The sequence below is a fragment of the Anas platyrhynchos genome, chromosome 3 (genome assembly GCF_047663525.1).
Source record: "Anas platyrhynchos isolate ZD024472 breed Pekin duck chromosome 3, IASCAAS_PekinDuck_T2T, whole genome shotgun sequence".
NCBI lineage: Eukaryota > Metazoa > Chordata > Aves > Anseriformes > Anatidae > Anas > Anas platyrhynchos.
The window spans coordinates 90,903,116-90,925,281 of NC_092589.1; the positions used below are offsets into that span (position 1 = coordinate 90,903,116).

Genomic DNA, 22,166 nt, shown 5'->3' on the forward strand with positions numbered 1-22,166 from the left:
TGTGAAATAGATGCTCTAGTAGGAAGTACGTTGAAAGTTAATTAATTTCTTTATTAAGTAAATTTTTGTACCTATTTTTCCTTTGATATTTTATTCTTCCAAAGGCAGTGAAGGGCAAGGTCTTTTCTTTATGTAATGAAACTAGGCTAGGTCTGGAAATGTCAAAAATAATATTTGTCAGTGGAGACTGTTAACTGATGTTGATTATGATAATACATCTGATTCATAAAAAGATTAAGCCTTTTGTCTTAAATAAAAGCATCATCTGCCACTATTCTTTTTGAAGGTCAGTATTTAAGTGCTTTTAAACACATCTATTTATTCAGTGTGCTTCTTGGCAGTGATTGTACTGCTTACTTCTTGATCTTCAGCATGGTGTATTTTTTTTTTTTTTCTCAAGTATGCTTTGGACAAAATATAGTAAAACTTCTGTATTCCAGCCTAATAAAGGATAGGAAGCAGTACTACTTCCAACAGAATTCTGCTTCAGCTTTCAATCTCATTGTCCAATCTCATTCAGAGATTCTGTTTGTTGTTTTTTTGTTTGTTTGTTTTCAAAATAAAGTCACTGTTTCATCAATATCTAGTTTAAATTACCCATAGATGATAAATATGAATGACATAATGGAATTTTCTACAGTAGAGCCCTTTTGAGGGCAGAGCCTAACACTGTGCATGCCATTTCCCATAGAAAGCAAAGAGCATCACAACAGACTTGTTACTTTCTGCCCTAAGTCGGAACAAAATTAAAAAATGAAATAAAAAAAAAAAAACTTTGCCCATTTGACTTTGTCTTCTGTAACATTAACACAGATATGAATATAAGCATTATATATATTACAGGTGCATATGTTTATATGATACATAAAATAAAATAAAAACACATTGTTGTAACTGTTGATATATAAATTATAGATATGTAAAGTATGAGATGCATTCAACACATTAATATATTACTGGAAAATGCAAACACTAGAGGGGATGGACATGGCATAAGAGTTTACAAAGAATAAAAAGTTTATATTCAATTACAATGTTATGCCTTAAACAATTTTACTGAAATTTGTTTATTACACAACTGTACAATTCACTTTTATTTAGGTTGTAACTAAAAACTATAATTTCTTATAAATGCACAGATATTTTTTCTGTAAGCTTTTCCTCATGTTGTTTATACAGAAATTGCTACCATGAGTCATGTCAGGAAGGTAGAGTCAAAAGCTTTCTAAAAACATAGCTGTAATTTCTGCATTATCACCACTTGATATTAACCTTACATTAAGGAAAAAAAAAAAAAAAAAAGCTTTGAGTTTTCCTTATTCTTTCTCTTAATCAAACCTTTAAAAAGAGAGATTTCACAATAAATTCCGTCAGAAATAAGTGATTTTTTTTTATTATTTTTTTTTTACTGCACTTAATTCTAATACAAATAAAAGTAAAGAAAACTCAGTTCATCACTGATTAACTAGTTCATTTCCACATCCAAGTGAAAAAAAGGATTAAATTTATCATAACTAATTTTTTCCCCATGCATAAGTTTATTTATTTACAGTGAAAATAATCAAAGTTTAAACATTAACTGAAAGTTTTTAAGTATCTTATTCTCCTAATTAGATTGTGAGGAAATCTTTTGGAACAGACTTTCCTCTTCTGGTGCACAAACAGTGCTGTATGTTAGTAGCTGGGTAACTGGGAATTGTTCTGGGGTCTGACATGCAGGTGGAGAGCCTGATCCATAAAAGGAGAAATGAACTGTACTCACTAAAAATGAGAATTGTTCTGAAGATGAAGAACAGATGAGAGAAAAATAAAAATAAATACAAATACGAATAAAAATAAGGAAAGCTCGTAGGTAAAATTAGAAGTAAAGAAAATGGGGTTGATGCCATTCAACACTTAAAGAATTCTTGAAGTACTCCTGTATTTTGATATTAGAAATGCATCCAAAAATAAGAAAGAAGGAAAGAAGGAAAGAAGGAAGGAAGGAAGGAAGGAAGGAAGGAAGGAAGGAAGGAAGGAAGGAAGGAAGGAAGGAAGGAAGGAAGGAAGGAAAGAAGGAAGGAAGGAGAAAGAAAGAAAGAAAAAGAAAGAAAGAAAGAAAGAAAGAAAGAAAGAAAGAAAGAAAGAAAGAAAGAAAGAAAGAAAGAAAGAAAGAAAGAAAGAAAGAAAGAAAGAAAGAAAGAAAGAAAGAAAAGAAAGAAAGAAAGAAAGAAAGAAAAAGAAAGGGCGACAATAAATTCAATAAAATTCTAGAATAAAAAACATATGCAAAGCACAGACTTTTTTTTTGGTTAATCTAAACTACCTGGACTACAGATTCAGATCACTTTTATTTAGGAACCTTCTGAAACTTCAGATGCATTTTATTTTCTTCTCATTTAAATTTCCACTTTTTTTTTTTTTTTTCCACAAAAACAAACAAACAAACAAACCATCCACTTCTGGTGGTTAAAGCAATTGGCTACTGATGTACCTGAGCTCTCAACCATCTAAAGGTTTCTAAAATCTGTGCTGAAGTTCAGAAATAGCAAGTTAAGAAGAGTCTAGCATCTGCCAAGATTGTACATTCTGTCCAGAGAACAATATTATTAAGCATAGTTGTTGGTCCTCAGGCACATGGACAAGAAAATAAGAAATGTGTTTTTATCTCAGCGAAGCAATCATCACTGTATGAGTACTTCTCTGCAGCCTAGATGTAATTTTCATAATGATAATACTGCATACTGCAGTCAAACAATATCCTGATTTACCTGTATAATCTATATCTAAGAAGCATCTACAGAATGATATCATGAGAAATTATCATTTAGACTGTAATGCTGCTTTGTATGGTCAGGCCAATGAAATCTGTATTTACTGTAAAGAGAGCTACGATAACCTTTCAGATCAAATGTGTAAATCTTTCCACCTTCTTATGAAATCCATACCATTAACTTATAATTACAGTGTTTTGGAAACAGGAATATTTCCTGAGACTAAGACAATGGATATTGAAAAAATAATTTTAATATCATTGCCACAATAGTTTGAAAGGATAAAAAGTACTGGGAAAAAAAAATAAATTAAAAAAATTGGAAAAGAGCTATATGTAGCAGTCATCACTGAAAGCTGTATGTGTCATAGAGACAGTATCAACACCAATAATCAAAGTAAGGCTCAAGCCCTGTAACAGAGCCAAACCTGATTTTAAATTGCTAACATACTCTCTGGCACTGATGTGGCTTGGGTCAACAAGAACTCTCCAGAGAATCTAGAGCAAGGCTTGGGAGTAACCCTGGGCAAGACTGCATTTCCAAGAGGCATTTTAGGCGTGACTGTTGTTTTGGAGGGTAAGGTAGGTCATCTGTACAGATTTGAGATGTGCTTTACTAGCCAGCCAGAGAGTGGTCCCTTGCCCATTTCATTTACTAGCACACACATAGCTAGGGGAACTAAAGTGATTTAAAAAATCATGTTCCTAGACCATTTGATTTTGTCAAAAGATTTAGCAACTACTAAGAAAGATTTCATGAGGATATATCTCCTGTTATCTTCTTAAAATATATATTTTAATAATTATGTTCTTCAAATAGATTTTAAAATATGCTGGATTTTTTTTTTTTTTTTTTTTTGGGTGGATCCAGCCTTTGGCAGGATTGTTGGGGTTGTTGTAATGATTGAGAAAATTATACAAAAAAATATGAAAGTAGTACTGTTGTTGTTATTTCAAGATACAAAACAAGCAAACAATCTAAATGTCCCCAAAATATACATCTTCAGATTTGCTGCATAAGTTAGAGATGAACTGCTGTAACAGAAAATACTGCTATTGTGTCAGCTTTGTGAGGAACATGAGGTAAAGGTTATGGGATCAGAATAAATTCATAGCTTGCCGGCAGTCCAGGCTGAGATAAATAGCTACCAGCTTCAAAATTTAGAAATATGCTTAATAAACCAAACATTTCAAATAAATAATACATGAGAGGTTTGAGAAAAATATTTAAATCCTAGCAGAGCAGGAATTCTACTATAGGTTAGCAATGGCATTTATAGGTTAGAAGAATATTAAACTAAATTCCTCAGAAATCATAGATTTTTTTTTTATTTTTTTTTGAGTCTACCATGAATAAATCTGACCTGTTTTATAGTACGTAGTACATAATTTACTGGAATATGTTTTCAGCATTTTTCCCCATACCACCACTTTTTAAATTCCAGAATCAGATAGTTCATATTTTGTCACCTAGAAATTGCAACACAGAAAATGGAATGTTCTAAAACTTGAATGTTAAGAAGTGATTTACACCAGACAAGGGGCCCTTATGAATTGATAGTCTGTAACTGACAGTAGTCATTATCAGATAAGGCTTTAGAGGAGTGTCTCCAACATCCTGTGAAGAAAAATATGGATACATACTGCAGGCAACATCATTCTTTCCTTTCCCTGTCAACCTCAGTTTCAACTTTCTCATTTCCAACAGCCACAAGCAACTGTCTGCTTTAAAGAAGAGTACAAAATCACTCCAAACTTTCTATTAACACTGTAGAAAATAATATAAAACTCTATTAGTTCTTTTCTTGACCCTGTGTCAATTGACTTCACTTTTACTAGTAAGACTTGAAAGATAAAAAAGAAAAAAAAAACAAACAATGTTTTGGAAGAATGGTTGACTACCAGGAAGCTTAACAACACACACTGCTGTCTGCATGAGCATGGCTTGCAGCTGTAACAGGAGAAGGGAAAATTCAAAGTGATTATAGGAAGAACAGCCACACAGGACAAAGTTGAAGTGGTGAAAACAGTTGCAAAAAATAAAAAAGAAATTTAAAAATATATGTAAGTGCTGAAAAATATACAGAGTAAAAGGACTGGAAAAGAAAAAAAACACCATAGAATTTCTGCTAGTGTTTCAAAATCATATTGCAAATTAAGGTAACTATTACAGATCAAGGATATATTTTATAGGAATTGAAAAAGTTGATTAGAGATGTTCCAAACTTTTTGCTCACACTTCTTTCTTTCATTCATATGTAGGTTGGTATTTTGGTCATGTTTCACTCATACCAATCTGATCCTGCTTTCACTGAATTATGGCTTCTTAATTTCAGCTAGCACATTGGAATTTCGCTACTGAAGGATGAGAAAAAAAAAATAAATTGTCAAACCACACCTTTACTTCAATAATAAAAATGTTTCTATATTTTTCTAACCCATTTCTTTACTGAAACTTCAAGAATGATATTTAGAATTCAGTTATATCTTTATTTCCAAGTTCCTACCTTAATCATTTTTTTTTAGAATACGAAAATTACCAATATTTTAAATAAATGTATATTTTTTCCCCAAATACAAACATGTAAACATAAGCCTCAAAAAAAAACCCAAACTGGACATAAGAATTGAGTTCACCAGTTATGCAACTGTATAATAGAATGTTAAAAACAGAAGTAGGCCACTGAGCATCTACACAGAACATTTATACAGAGCATCTATCATATCTATCCCGTAATTTGCTACTCATTGCAGGTCTCAAATCTCCTCCAAATTTTTTCAAACTATTTTTAGATTTACAGGGTAAAAAAAATAAAAAAATCCAAAGAACACAACAGCCATCTTAGACAGGGTAAGAAAAAGAAATAACAAGACTTGGCAAGCAGAAAAGATGAATGCAATCCAGAAAAATACACCAGGAAGAAAAAAATAATTAGTAGCTAAACACAATACATGCAAGAACCACTAAGTACAATGCAAAATATAGTTATCTTCGAAAGCAGTCTAGACAAGACAACATGGGTCCTACTCTGAATTATTGTGCCCTAGTCAGAATTGTGACATCTTCCAGAACTTGAGCTAGTCAGAGTTACCTCATTTATCACTACACTTCACCTGGAACCCCCAACAGTTCTGGAGTTCTTAGGTGGTAATGGAGGTAATACATCTAAAATACATGAAAATATAATTACAATATATATATATAAATAATAAACTTATATATAAAGTGAGATCTTATGAATGGTTACCTGAAGAGCCTTCCATTTATATTTAGTCTTTTGAAACTTACTTTACTTCAAATGACAGAAACCAAAGAATGTTTGAGATTGGAAGGGATCTCTGAAGGAAATCTGGTCCAACCTCCCTGCTCAAGCAGGAAGTCACCATGACCTTTGGAAGTTGCCATTACATACCTTCTTTGAATCCATGCTGGTTGCCCTGGACTATGTATTCCTTGAAGGAAGGAGACCCCACAACCACTCTGAGCAACCTGTTCCAGTGGTCTGTCATCTGCAGTCAAGAAGTGTGTCTTAATGTTCAGAGAGAAACTCCTGTGTTTCATTTTGTGCACGTTGCCTCTTGTCCTGTCATTGGCACCACTGAAAAGAATCTATCTCCATCTTCTTTCCACACTTCTTTCAGGTATTTATACACACTGATAAAATTCCCCCTGAGCTTTCTCTTCTCCCAGCTGAACAGTCCCAGCTCTCTCAGCTTCTCATAGGAGAGGTTCTCTATCATTCATCATCTTGGTAGCCTCTCACTGAATTCTCTTCAGTATGTCTATACTTCTGGTACTGAGGAGCCCAGATGTGGCACAGATGTGGCCAAGAGTGGCCTAACCAGTACTGAATAAAGGGAAAGGATCACCTCTCTGGACTTGCTGGCAATACTTTGCCTAATGCACTTTACCATTAGCCTTCTTTGCCACAACGGCACACTGCTTCATGGTCACTTGACCTCATGGTCAATTTGGTGTCCACTGGATGTCTAGGTAGAATACTCATCCCTCAAAGACAGTCATTTTATCATAGAAGGTTATCATGTTAGTCAAACATGACTTCCCCTTTTCTGAGTTCATGCTGACTACTCCAAGTCATCCTCTTGTTCTTATGCCTGGAGCTGTTTTCCAGGATGAGTTGTTCTATCACCTTCCCAGGGATCAAAGTGAGAATGACTGGCCTGTAGTTCAGAAAATTAGGGAATTCAATAAAAATGAATTACTGACAAAATCAGCTGACTAATTTCTGAAATTATTGCAAGAATTTAGAGGCTTGACCAAATAACAGATCTCTGTGCACAAATACTTCATTAATGTAAACAACTGTGATTTTCACACCATCAGTTTTAATTGGCATACAATTTCTCTGTCCAGGTTTAAACCATTTGTAAAGCTGGGACAGTGCTCATTCAAGCTAATCCTAAACTAGTCATTTTTTGATTTTAGAGAATGTGAGTCAAGGGAAAATGTTTCTATAAATTAATAAAAAGCTTGGCTCTCTGTTCTGTAACAAAGACATTTACTGAGAACCTTGTACAACTTTTGAGTGCTCAAACAGCAACAGCATTTCAGTAGCACACCCCTCTTTTTCTATTGTGCAAGTACATTTTTATCTCTCTAAAAGACAGTCATATCCAAGCATATCCAAGGAAACTCAGTGGTACAAAATAACAAAGCTTATAATCATCAGATCTGTATCAAATTGAAGATTCATTTAGAAAGTCCTGGGTGGGTCAGTCTACCATCATTTTTGGTATTGCTTCATTTTAAGTAATCTAGAACTGTGTTCTCTGGAGATGGCACAGCTGGGAGGCATTGCAGCAGGGGAAGTAGTAGGTGGGGTTCTTAGAAGAGATGTATATGCATTTGAAAACATATATACACATACATACATACATATGTTTGCACATTTATTTCTGCCTCACTCCCAACTCTGTTAATAATACATGCAATGCAATTTAAAACAAACAAACAAACAAACAAACAAACAAACAAAAAACAACCAACCAAAAACAAAACAAACAAACAAACAAAACCCACAACTAATAATGCTACTAATAGAGGAATAAATGAACATTCAATTATGGAACACAAATATTCTTTTAACTGCTGTACCTGGTATCTAAATACATTAGCTTTTGGGGCAGTTCAAATGTGCTACATTGACCAGTCTGAGCTGTAGTAGCTAGTGTAGTCAGCACTATAGTTTGTAAAAGTGATAAATTCAAAAGTGATGAATTCATATTCTAAGAACTCTTTGAAGCAGGGTGCTATGGATAGCTCATATTCAACATATTTCAGAGCATCAGCTAATGCTTATGACATCTATGAAAGTCAAACGTTACCATCCTTCTCTGAGATGTACTTTGAATTCTGTGTTGTAAGTTATATTACTGAAAGATGCCAAAAATAAACAACTTCTCTATCTTTTAGCACCATTCAATTCCAGGCAGCTATGTAATTTTCTAACTGGGACAGCTTGGGAAAGAAAATACCCCTAAAAAGAATGGAAATATGATTGTACATTAGAGATCAGTTACATATAAGCACCAAGGGTGAAGTTCTTCATACGAATAGCTAGATACAGCAAGTAGCAAACACCTTCCAAGGCTCATAAAAAGACATGACATGGTAATCATTCTTTATCTGCTTATTCAAATTTTCTGATCTTCTTTCTTCTTGCTGAGCCATTTCCATTAAAACTTGATTCTTTGGCTACCTTTCTAAACAAACAATTGATCCAAACAGCCTGAGAGTGTGGAGGTAGTAGATTAAAAATCACAAAGGATTTCAGACAAGAGTGGACAAAACATTTCTAAATGGCTAAAATTAGTCTGAAGCAGCCATATCTCACTGAAGAACTGCGTAGCCTGTAAACAACTGCTTTGTGTAGCTTGAAAACCACTGCTCTCTTTCCTATCAAAGAAAGTAGGGCCTAAGAAAACATCTCATCCTCTCAAAGGTTTAAGTGTGAACATAAAGTCTCCTGCCAAATAGCAAAGAAATATTCATGCTTAGGTATGAGAAGCTTTTTTCACATTTAAAGATAAATGAATATGGCAATTATTGTTTGAGAAGGAAATCTTTAATGTGAGGATTTCACATAACTCTGCATGTGTAGATCAACATATTCCACTGAAGTTCTGTGAAGAATAGGCCTCTGTGCAGTATAGCAATACAGATAAATAACTGTTATAGGAAAATCTGTATTGCAATGATTTACATTAATGAACAACAGGTGTTAAAACACATTTTAAAAAACTGAAATGTATGTAAATTAATTCTGCAGCAAAGACCCTGGGATGTACAGCTGGAACTAGGCTACCTAAAGTGGGCATTGGAAGGTGATCAGGACATCTGTGTGCACTGTGCATACCCCTTGAAACTCATGCAGCCTGAGAAAAATTACAGGAGTTAATAAGGGATTAGAAAGCACAGAGGTGCCTTGATCTATGTCTCAACTATTTATCCTCTTTAATGTGCTGCGATCCCTCCAGCTGTAGATAAAGAGCTAAGACAATATCAATTAAGCCCTTCTTTGATACATAGAAATGGAGATCCTTATGTTCCCACTTCAACCCTTACGGAAAACCTGGCAAATAGGGCTTTGAAACATATCCTTAAGGTCAGCACCAAAACCAACCAACCAACCAAACAAACAAACAAAACTTGGTATAAAAACAGCTAAATAAAATTCTGACACCTTGCCACTATTATCTGTTTCCACAAAAGGTAAATGAGGTCATGCCTAAATGCATTAGTATCAAACTAAGTAGCATAAAATACAGCTTGGAAAACCCTTTAAGTTTGCCAAGGTCCTAAATGGTCATTATCTTACACAGGAAAAATTAAGGGACATTTATTGAGGGACTAGGAGAATTTTTAATTAAGGTGAAGAATAAATCCTGCCTTGCAATCCTTAGATTTGTTTGGTTCCAAACTGGATCATATAAAATGGATGGACTAAAAGAAGGAGAAAAGAAATACAGGAACCTGCATCTCTGTGCAGCTTAAAGACATAAAAACGTTGAAATCTTCCAAAATAAATATATCAATTTCTTAAACCAAACAAATAGAAAAATTTCTTCTATTAAATATTTTCCTAATTAATTCTGCAAGTATTATTCTTGTGGTCCTGCAGAGTTAATTACAAATCAGTTTAGTATAATTAGATATTAATATTCTCAGCAATATTTTCTAGTAATTCTTAAGTTAACAGTATCATTGCTTGATAGAAATTGAGGCCAGATTGTGCAATCCTGCAAGAACAAGATTATTTCCTGCTGAAGAAATATTATACAGCAGAGAAGAATCACGTCTTAAGATTAAAACTTTAATAATAAAACAGGTTTCATATATACTTTTTGAAGCTATCTGAAGAGTTCAGTTACACATTAATCATATAGAATCATTCCAATCTTGTTTTCAAAATTTAGAGCACAGTGCAAATGTATCTTTATCCCAGCATTTACAAATGCATTGTAAAAAATAAACTACAGACTGATATCATCTAAACTGTCTATAACTGGAGTCATGAGAGGTATGAGCAATATGCAGATTATCCTCAGAAACCATGGCCCCCTCTGGAGACATACAGCCACATAAGGCAAAGCATGGCCAATGCCACTTCAGTTGCCTTTCAAATGCAGAATATAAGAGAAATTCTGAGCAGAATACTGAAGACCGGGAGGGAGATTATGGGAAATGAATTGACACATGAACATGTCTTGTAGTGTTACAGGTGAATACGATTTCCTTTCTGTGTTTTAGCCTCTGCCATCCCACAGCTCCATTCAGACTACATGAAATTCCCAGCAATATTTTTGATACATTCAGTAACAGAGTTTCTAATATTTCATGTAAGTCACAATTATGGGATCACTTTACCAAGTGCTGCATCAGTTTCATATACTACAGACAGGCATAATAGACGGTTAAGATGTTCAATGTAGATAGAGCTTCAAGTATCACTAGACAAATATCGGTCTTCAAAACATTTCCCAGGAAAGCTGTAGACACAGCCTAAAATTCAGTGGGATGTTTTTCATAGCTTTTCTTATAGAGTTCAGTACATACTTGTTATATGAATATTGTGTAAATATAAAAAATCTATTGATATTCATAGAACTATAGAATCATAGAATGACTTGGGTTGGAAGGGAACTTAAAGTTCATCTCCTCCCTTTTTCCCCCTCCCCCCAACAGGTATGGATGCTACCCATTAGATCAAGTGGCATATTGAGTGTGAACAGCAGTTTTAGCTGAAGAAGTTTCATGGGGAAAAAAAAAAATAAAAAAATTGAAAATTTGTTTAATGTGAAACTCAAAAATCTCATGGAAAACTGTGGATATGTTTGTGAGAATTTCCTATCTCAAGATAGGAAACCTTTCAGCAAGGTTCAGCCATGGGACTGGATATTCTGTGATCTTTTTGGCAGCAGTAACTGCAACCAGAAAGGATACCTTCAGTGACAGAAGTAACAAGGACCAAGTAGCACCAACTCAAAGAAAGAGATGTTAAGAGCTCTGGGGGTAGATTCAGATTCTGCAGGACAGAATCGCTGTTGGAGTAATAGGTTAACCAGCACCCTGTGAGACCTCAGTGTAGAAATCATAAGCACATGATCATGACTGGTGATACTCATTGAATATTCATTGTTCCCATCATATTATGGATATAACGAACAAACTGATGAAAATATGCAATATTTTATGCAGTAAATTAAGACTGGTAAGAAAGTGGTCTGTGGAAACACAAGGCCAAGAATGTGGTCTTGACTCCTCATTGATTGGTAACAGGCTCTGGTACAAAAATTCTTTCATAGGATCATCAGTGACATTTGGTGGCATAAAGTGGCTAGGAACTTCAGATCCAGAGGAGTCAAAGGAAAATTAATTGTTTGCTTCATCACAAAACCAGGAATACATGTGACAGAGACTTTCAGCTCTACTTAGGATCTGGGGTCTGTGAAAGTCTCAATTTTTTAATGTTATTTTTTCAAGGTTTTATTATTTGTTCTTATGATTCTGTGGTTTTGAAGACTGGGTACACTGTATGCTGTGGAGAATAAACCAGGAAAAAAATGCTGTAGCAGCTGATAAGAAAAGGAACAGAAGGCCAAAAGCAAAACAGAAGGAGAAATGAAGAAGAGTGGAAAATGTTTTTACTGAGAATATTAGATGGAAAAGCAACTGCACTGTGAAATATTTCTGGGTCCCCACAATGACTAATCATACAGAATTCCACTTTGACTAAATGATTGATGAGATCCATCATGACACTTCCTGTGCTCTGCTTAACTTGTTCAGGCTGCTAACTTGAGAAAATGAGAGATCCCCTACACATATTACAAAGTTAAAAAGTAAAATTTTGCATTTGAGTGATGAGGCAAATGAGGAACCTCTGCATGAATTTGTACATGAACTTTCACTGTAGAACAATAACAGAATTTGTCACAGCTCTAAACTGAAACAAATAACCAAGATAAAACATGTTAATATCAGTACCTTATATTTTCATACTAAATCACAGAGAAAGTTGCCAGATTCCTTCACAGATTGTAAATAGTGCTATTCATGGTGGTTTAAATACAATCATGAAAACCTTTATCTAATTTACAGAGCATGAAAGAGTTGAGTCATGCACCAAGGCAACCACAAATTTTAATTATTTCAGGAAGACAGAGCTGTCATTGATCTGAAACCAAAAAAGTGGGCAAAGAATCATAAACTCTTTCCATTTTTATTCCCTTCATTGGTATAATATATGCGTGCATGCTCAAATATACATGGACACAGAAACTGTAAGTACAACAGCTAGATAGATGACTTACTGTTCAGAAAATGTGTAACATTCATAAGTAATTACTAATATCACCATGAAAAAAACCACAGACAACGAAATATTTAAATATTCATAGCTTAGCATAATTCCAAGAAAAGATTCCAATTAACAATTAAGACCCATCTTTTTATTTTTTTTTCTTGTTCTCCTCAGACCAAAACACAGAATAGCACAATTTAAATGAAAATTTCCATACTTATTTAGACTTATCTCTTACATAAAACATTTCTCATCACTCATAAGTTTTGTGTAGTAAGAAAATACTCTGCTACTATTATCAAGTCCAGCATCGTGTGACACAGTTTTAGAAATAAATTGCATTATAGTTAAAGACTCCAAGTGATAAATTCACTACTTTGTTCAATAATCCATTGCAATGATTAATTACTCTCATTCTAAGAAATATGATTTATTTCTAATTTTCTGTCACCTGAACTCTATCATCAGACATTAGACCCTAAGCTTCATTCCTGCAGCTCCATCTACCATAACCAAAATTCCTGTTCATCCTTTGAAATTTAAAGAAATGTTTTTATCATTATCATTTTATACGTTATTTTACTGTGGTGAAAGATCTTGTAGTAGGCTTCTGATGTTAAAATAGCCACCATCAGCTTCTTTCCTGCAATACAATTTAAATATTTTACACTTCAAATGGCTTAACATTGTTGTGTATTCCTGAAAATATTTTGCTTCAGCATTAGCTTTTTATTTTTATTTTTTTCTCTAAATTAAGTGATGTTTGCAGACAGTATATAAAGCATTCACAGAAACACAAAAATAAGTGTCAACTGAGATTATTATTTTCTTTTTACTTTTATAATATTTCAAAAGCAAGTCAGAGAAAAAAAATCTGCAAGTTAAGGCAAAAGTATTTACCATCTAAATTCCAGAAAATTTTCTGATGTTTTTCTGATGTATGTCTCCTATACTCTGTGGAATCTCTTCTGATTTACATCAACAAGAGAGTTACAATACATGAAGTATTTCTATATTTTTACAGTTTAGATATAATTTATTCTGTCACATTTAAAGTCATTAAGTGTGGACTCAAAGTACTGTTTGAGACCCTACCTTGAAAGTAACTTATGACATAAAAGTTTAAGCAAGAATTTTGCTCAGGGCATTCTTTTCAAGAGTAAGATCAGTATAAATATTAATATCATACACCTATATTTTTAGAATTTAATTTTTAGCTCAGTTTTATCACCACCTTGCAGATAGCCAGTTATACACTGTACTATTTTTGCTTAGTAAAATCCCCTGTGCTGTTTATCATAATGCATTTTATGGTGTGTTTTTTTTTTTTTGTTTGTTTGTTTTTTTGTTTTGTTTTTTCTTTTCATGATTTCAAAACATTTTTCAGAGCTTTAAATACTGCATTTTTTTTTCTTTATTCCTGTTACATCTTAGCTACAGCTATAATGACAATCTCACATAGGTTTATAAAATTAAACTTAACCTGTGTCTACTTTGAGAAACAATAACCTAATCACTGGAAAGCAATTAATTAATTCAAATTAAAAAAAAAATATGTAATTTTTGTGCCTTTAAAAACAAACAAACAAACAAACTATAGTCAATATCTACACACCATTTTCCAGTAAAGAGTGAAGCTGCTTCATGTTCATTTATTTTTACATTAATATTTTCCAGCCTAGTTTTAATTGTCTCTTTTTCAGCTTTCACAGCAGAATGCATTCTCTTGTAAAAGAAGGAAGGAACAGAGATATTGTCCAATTAATGCAATGGGAGGTACACCTAAACTATAAGCTATGGATTTTTTAGGGGATTTTACAACACAGCAACATTTTAACACATGGAATTGTAACAGATTTTATTTCAGTATCTTCCTTCTGCTAGTAGAAATACCAGTATTTTGAGGGATAGAGGTCTCTGTCACCAAAGGCATAGCCAGAAGGATGCTCCTTTTTATGCCAGGGACAATGCCCACAGATTGAAACAGGAGCTTCAGGTTGGATATCAGAAAATAAATAAATAAATAAATAAATTTACATCAAAATCTCTGGAACACAGAGCCCAGAAAGGCTTTAAAACCTCTACCCTTGGTGGTTTTCAAGCCTCAGATAGAGGCTTGAAATGTAGATCAGGGATACTTCTGCTTTGAGTATGAAGTTACATTAGGTGACCTTCAGAGATCCCTTCCAACCTGCTTCTCTGTGATGCAGTTATTCTACAGTTCCATACTGCCCAAGAAAGCTTTTAACGTACTGAGTATGTACCTATAAGTCATTATATTCTATATAAGCCCCTACTTCTCCTAAGTGTAAAGTATGTAAACATGGAAATAGGCCTAGAAAAGAGAAGGAGGACAGAAAATAAGACTTTTTCTAGAAGACAGTAACAATTCTTTCAATGCCTTAGATGTTGGTATGCCTATAGAGAAATCACAAAAGCAAGAATGATTTAGGCAATGACCTAACTGAAATAACAGTTGCTTATGAACAATCTGTATATCTAGAATATGAATAAATAAGAGATTAATGGCTAATGGATGGAAAAAAGTATCTGTATAGGTGAATACAAAACTGCCAAATGCCAAAAGGAGTTCTCAAGCACTCTGACCTATGCCTGTTTTTGAAAATATTTTCATTAATAACATTGGTGACAGAAAATTGAATATGCTTATTAAGGCAGCATAGACAGCAAGGGCATAGAGATTACAGGTACACCAGATAACTGGATTAGAATTCAAAAATGCATTGAAAGATTTTAGAAATTTAGAAGAAGCATAAAATTCAAAAGAGAAATGCAATATGATCTACTTCAGGAAAACAAAACAAACAAACAAACAAAAATCTATGTCACCACATGACAGAGAGAAAAAAGATAAATTCTGCTGAATTGAAAGTATCATACAGTTGTGAAGAATGCAGTCACCATATATTCCAGTTTCAGCTGGAATGTATCTTGCACAGCATATGGAACTATCCTAGTGATATAGGTAGGATCATACTACTCAAGATGGGAAAGACCTCAATTACAGTACCATGTCTCAAAAAAAAAATAAAAAAAATTGTACTAGTTAGAGGATAATATTGAGAATGGTCAGAAGGATCTTGGAACAAAGTCCAAGACAACTAAATTTGCTCAACTGTAGGAAGAAGAGAATATGGTAGTAGTGCTTATGGATGTAAAATTAATGCTTGGAAAAAAAAAAAAAAAGAGGAAATATATTTTTTTCCTCTGCCCATAGCTGATAAATGAAGTAACTGATATTGCATTGAAAAATCAAACAGCAGTAAGGATTCAGGGTGAATACTAGAAAAAAAATTCTGATGATAAGGACAGTGAATGTTGCCCACGGATGTTTTAAGCGGGGGAATCTTTAAGGACAGGTTCAGGAAACAGACAAGCATGACAGTCATAATTGATACCAGACTGGAGTGGAGAAGTCGAGAGCATGGCTTTTCATAGAGTCTCTTCCAGCCTCAATATTATGAATATATGATTTATTTATTTAATTATTTATTATATTTATTTCTTAAGGGACAAAACCCCTAATAATTCAAGAGCTTTTTTTTTTTTTTTTTTTTCCACCCAAGCTTTGTTTTTAAAGATTGCTGGTAGGCTAACACTATCAATTGAATTCTTCAGCTGCAAATAAAAACAACTTCCCAGGTACAAGTATGTGACCATTTTATAGTTATTTATGCAGAGGAAATACAAATGTAGATTGCTTTTCTTTCTATATATACTTGTGAAACTAAAAATTTGTCAGATAGCCAAGATTATTTCCTGTTAGAGACGGTAGGAAGGGCAGAAATCATCCCTGAAACTCTTTGGTGACTCCTTCCTCTATTTTTCTCCTCCTTTCCCAGAAAGGCTGACAGTGCTTTTGCAACTTTCAAATGTCTGAAAATTTTAAAATGCAATTGCCAATACACTTTGTGATATATATTTTGCAAGATACCAATACATGACTGTTGACAGAAAAGGAAAATAAAATGGAAAAAAAGTTATGTTACAAACATAAATAAATAAATAAATAAATAAATAAAAACAACAAAAACGTAAACTGGCAAAAGTCTTCAAACTAATGTCTGGAAGGTACTGAAATCTCCTATGGCAAGTGTTAATGATGGCCAGAGAAAATGCCCATATTCAAATGCTTCAGGCACAGTACTACAAAGGAACTGAACTTTTCACTAAATAATTTATGCTAAAATATGTATTTTCTGACATTAGATTTCACTGCTTGGAAACAATTGACCTGATTTACATAATATTCTTATGCTGAGGATCTGACTGTAAAAAAGGCCTAGATTAATAATATGTTTTTAACATAAGTTTCCATTGCATATGTCAAGTTAAGCTGCATTCTAGAGTACTTTCCACTATCAGTAAGTATGGACATAAGTGTTAAAGCATGTAAAGCCAGAAAAATTATGGAATTATCATTGTCTTTTGAGATAATATACATCTATATAAATCAGATTTTTCTTTAATATATTTTTTCCCCAAATTACTGTGTGAGTGTTTCAAATGAGTGAAACTGGAGAACAGATTTTAAGAAACTCAGTAGCAATTATTGAAAGATTGAAAACAAACAAACAACAACAACAAAAAAAACAAACAAACAAAAAACACCAACAAAAACAGCTAAGTGATCAAAAACACTTTTACAGTTCAGCAGTCTGTCATTGCAGCACCTTGCTTAAAATAATATTCCTAATGCATAATAATATTCCTAATGTTTTTTCCCAGTGTAGTCTGTGAGTTGAAACTAAGTGGTCTTAATATCTTGTGCTCCTATGGTAGATACAATCTATATATGTTATAGTACTGTAACAAACACTTTTTGAAAATTATTCCTTTTCAAAAATGGGGAAAACTGAAACATTTAGTGGTTCAGTTCTACATCTATACTCACAGTGTGAAGGGAGAAATAGAAAATGAGTTTCCTGTCTATTAATAAAATACATAAAAATACTAAACACAGCATTTCTGTTCTAAAACATTTTTCCAGGAAAGTGGACAATCTACGTAGTATTAAAATACATGTTTAAAGTATATAGGATGTGAAAATACAGGTTATAAGTTATCATAAACAGACGGGATTCATCAGACTCATTAATATAAGATATGTAGGTACTCAACTGACAACAGACAGGTGAAATTGTAAAGTAGATTATATTTAAACTTTGCTTGGAATCTAGTGACAAGTTGATGGATGATAGTATCTGCCTGTTCTCTGGTTCACAATTTAATTATGCTTTTAATACAGTTTAAAAAAAAAAATCTGGTAGAAAACCTGAGAAATAAATCCAAAGAGCAGGAAATATTTAGCCATTTTAAAATAGATCTATAAAAATCAGATCAACTTGGGATTTCAAAGCTGTGTATAACACTTTATAAATCTAGTATATTTATGCAATACTTGGAAAAAGTAAAATATTGAAAAGATGAATTAGAATAAAACCACAGTGGTATGAAAAGCATAAAGTCTGTTGATATTCTAAATTGCATTTCTCTGTTGATCTAACACCTTTCCCAGTCTGCCTGTGTATTTTGTCTGGAATGAAAAGGTCTGATTGCCATGGTGTCAAAGTATAAAACTTTTGCAAGTATGAAAGTCAGAAATCAGTTCTCTTGGATGAAATCTTTGTCATTATAGATAAAAGATAAGATAAGCAATCAAGGTTGACCCTTGAAATAAATACTTTATTGCTTTATGGGCTCCAAAACAGTCTTTTAACACATTAATCCTTTTCTCACCATTTTATGTGAAAATACTTTTTCTTTTTTTTTTTTTTTTTTTTTTTTTTTTTGTTATTAAAAGGGGACATTGTTATGATGCAGTATTATGTATCCCTTCTCTTAGGAAAGTTCACTGCAACCACTTATATTTTATCGACTGGGTAACCCAGTTGGATGCTTTTTGGATGCTTGTGTCTTTCATAACTATCATGACTACAGGCATTCATATTCAAATACAATTTTCAGACGTTAATAGAACAGGAGTTTGAAATAGTTCTTATTTCAAATATTTGCAACAATGATGGGAATGAATTTAAAAACTGCAGTGAATTTTTCAGATATACTTAAATATATGAATTTCCCTATGGGACCTAGAAGCCCAAGGTCTTTCTGTGAAGATCTTGAAGACAAGATCTTCCCTCTGCATCAAAAAAAACACATGTAACGGAAACTTCAGTCCCTTTGCTAAGCAAGGTTTCTGTCAAGGTGTTTACATACAGAAAATACGACTAGTTCTAGGTAGCTATGTCTGAAAACTCTTGCTTAAAACAGTCTCATAAATAATAGGTGACTAAGGAAGACTATATTAGACCTGTAAGCATTCCTTTCACTTCCAGAAGAGACAAATATTTTTAAGTGCATAGCTGAAAACAAGAAGACATAGATATAATAAATGTATACTTTTCTGTACACAAAGAGGCTTACAGTTGTACTTCAAAGATTTTATTCATTTGTTGTGAAAGAATTTTAAATGACTAAATGAAGTTTAAAACATTCTTAAATGAAAACAGATTGTAACAAATTAATTAGTGCTTAAGATGCAAAAAAAAAAATAACCAAAGCTTTTCAACATGACCATACTCTAAATCAGTCCTTACATTACTCATCTGCAGTATCTGAAGTTATAATTTAATGCCTGTCACAGAAAACTGTAGAAATTAAGTTACCTATAAGTGCATATTTTTGAACAGTAGAGGACAATGTTTTAAAGGTTCTGTTGGTTTGGAAAGCATTTTGTAATTTAAGAAAAAGGAGATGATGCTAACCCATGAGTTAAAGAGTATTTAATAATGAAAGCTGTTTATGAAGAAGCAGAAGCTCCTGTTAATGACATTGTAATCTTCATGCGGTGGTCTCTATGCACTGAGCAGAAGGTAAATACCTCAGACTTTGTTTAAAGAAAGTGCTGTCAAATCTCTCACTGCAGAATAAGGTAAATTTTTGAGAGTTTTAGAAACATCTGTAGATTATCCCATGTATTCTTATTTGAATATTCTTTAATGAAGTACTCTGTATTTTACTCATGTTTTTAAAATCCTTTTGTAGTTCTCAGGTCTTCTCAGCTTGTAATTTACCACCTGGAAAATACTGCTGCATTTAAACTGTCTTTGGTAACATTATTTTTTTTCAAAATTGCCTTCACTATATGTACACAAAGGAGAGATTTTTTTTCCCACTGCCAAGCTGAATCTCAGTGTATACTTTAGGGACCTGAACTCCTTATAGAGATTTCCTTTCCTCCTTACACAAATGGTGCTCAAAAGAAAAGATGCTAGATAACACTTAAATTCACAGAGATAGCAAATAATCTGGTTTATGTATGCAGTCAACCTCTTGTCACTTGTCTGTTCACTGTGAAGATTAAGGCCCTATAAATACTGCATTTCGGCTTCTCACCAGCCCGTATATGCTCTTGAGGTTTCTCCATTAAATCTATGTAAAGTTCAGGCCCTTCAGCAATCACATTAAACTCTCTATTGTTAAGCAGTTTTAATACCTGTTTGCATGTACTACTGTATTACTACATTTTGCTGCACTGGTATTCTGAAAAAAATTACCTTGGCAATTAATCCCAACCTTCTTTAGCCTTGTTTATTGGAGGGGTGAAGAAGCGTTTATTGAATCTGAGAGAGCAATGTTTTTTGTTTGTTTGTTTGCTTTAAATCATGTGATGGTGGTTTTGTTTTGTGTTTTCTCCCCAGCTGTATCACTTAGTATTTTCACAGCTCTACACATAGAGTCTGTCCATCAGTCCACCTTATGGATTTTTGGAGTATGTATTAATGATAGACGTAAGAGCTCCATGGCTGTGATTTTTCTGGTGCCACAAATTAAGTATTGTTAATTGTTGAATGAATTTTCTATGACAGCGTATTTGTCTTTGAGATTTATATTGATCATAGATCTCACTCACCCTAAATACAGAAACCTTTTTTTTTCTTTTTCCTTTTTTTTTTTTTTTTTGTATTTTGAAGTATGTTGAAAATACACATGCAGTCATACATTCTTACTCATATTATTTGTCCAGCACTTAAATATAAACTAGCCCAATGCTGTCAAATCTTTATATTAAATATTTTCATAGCTGGTACATTAGATGGCCTAACTCCATAGCTTCTGTGCTGTAGACTGTCAACCAATGCATTTAAAGAAGTCAGTGCTGCTGAAAAAAGTGGGTTTAGCACACCCAATTTCTATCTCAGCAAAGAAAGGATAGGTTGCTGGCTTTATGCAGGATCTTCCTCATACAAGCTGCTTAAGTGGGTCACTATATCTTATTAGCTTACTGGCTCAAGGGCAATTTAAAAATTTGACTTAATGTTATCTATGTATATAGTTCTTTAATCTTATTCCCACATATTTACGTTAGTCACAGAGGAACGTGAATAATTTTTCTGTGATTGGGAACCACTGGAGTTCACAGAGAAATCAATGTACCTCTAAGAATACTGTCATTGGGCACAACTTTCATGAATGGGGTATGTACTTTGTGGAAAAGTTCTTATTGCCACATTGGATCATGATTTTCTATATTTTTTTTTCTTACTTTTACACATACTCCTAGTAATTTGACCATGGCTGTTTAGTCAGTGTTGTCCTTACGGCAGTCCTTTCTCCTTCTCAAACCAATAAGAGCCTTTCTGTATATTTTCATGAGAGCTCAATCTGACCACTGGGATGAACATGACTAACAGGCCCTCTGGCGAGCTGACACACCACTATAAATATGTAATTTCACAAAGACCTCTACTTCCTGCAACTACAGCTGCCAGAGATAATTTGCTATTTCCTTCCTCCACAGTGCATGAAGGAATGAAATGAGGATATATTCCTATCTCAATGTGATGTCTCCAACTTTCTCATGCTTGAAGATAAGAACAGAGATCTGCATGGAGAATGCAATCCTTGTCAGTCAATAAATTGTGAAACCAAGGGATCTTACTTTTAAATGAGTCTAAAGAATTTCTGAATTAAAGGTAAAGTACACTGAAGTATATATGATGAAATATATAAAGATTATCCTACCTAAAAGCTGCAGCAACATATATATATTATACATATATATAGTTCTACATATATATAGTTCTACTTTAATACCCTATTAAAACTATAGAATTAGCAGAAGGAGAGAAAAATGAAAAGCAAAAAATCTTTTGCTTAGCAACTTTTGCTGTGTGCTCTTAGGTGAAAACAAAGGAAATATCCAGAAGAGAAAGATACAGTGTTAGTGAAGGTGATGGTGAGACAATGAAATACATTACCAATGAGCCATACGGCTCTTCAAGAGCCATAGAATCATAGAACAGCTAAGGTTGGAAGAGACCTCTGGAGGTTATCTGATCCAACTCCCCTGCTCAAGCAGTGACACCTAGAGCAAGTTGCCCACGACAATTTCCAGACAGTTTCTGAAGATCTGCAAGGAAGGTGACTCTAAAACCTCTGGGCAAACTATTCCAGTACTGACACCCACACAGTAGAGAAGTGCTTCCTGATGTTTAGACAGAACCTCTTGTATTTCATTTTGTGCTCATTGCCTCTTGTCCTAGTACTGGGCACCACAGAAAAGA

The 22,166-nt window shown here is 33.5% G+C and overlaps 1 protein-coding gene across 6 annotated transcripts in view; it reads right to left on the reverse strand.

Moving 5' to 3' along the window:
* Positions 1 to 22,166, reverse strand: part of ADGRB3 (adhesion G protein-coupled receptor B3) — a 473,065-nt gene that overhangs the window by 339,036 nt on the left and 111,863 nt on the right. The window lies entirely within an intron of this gene.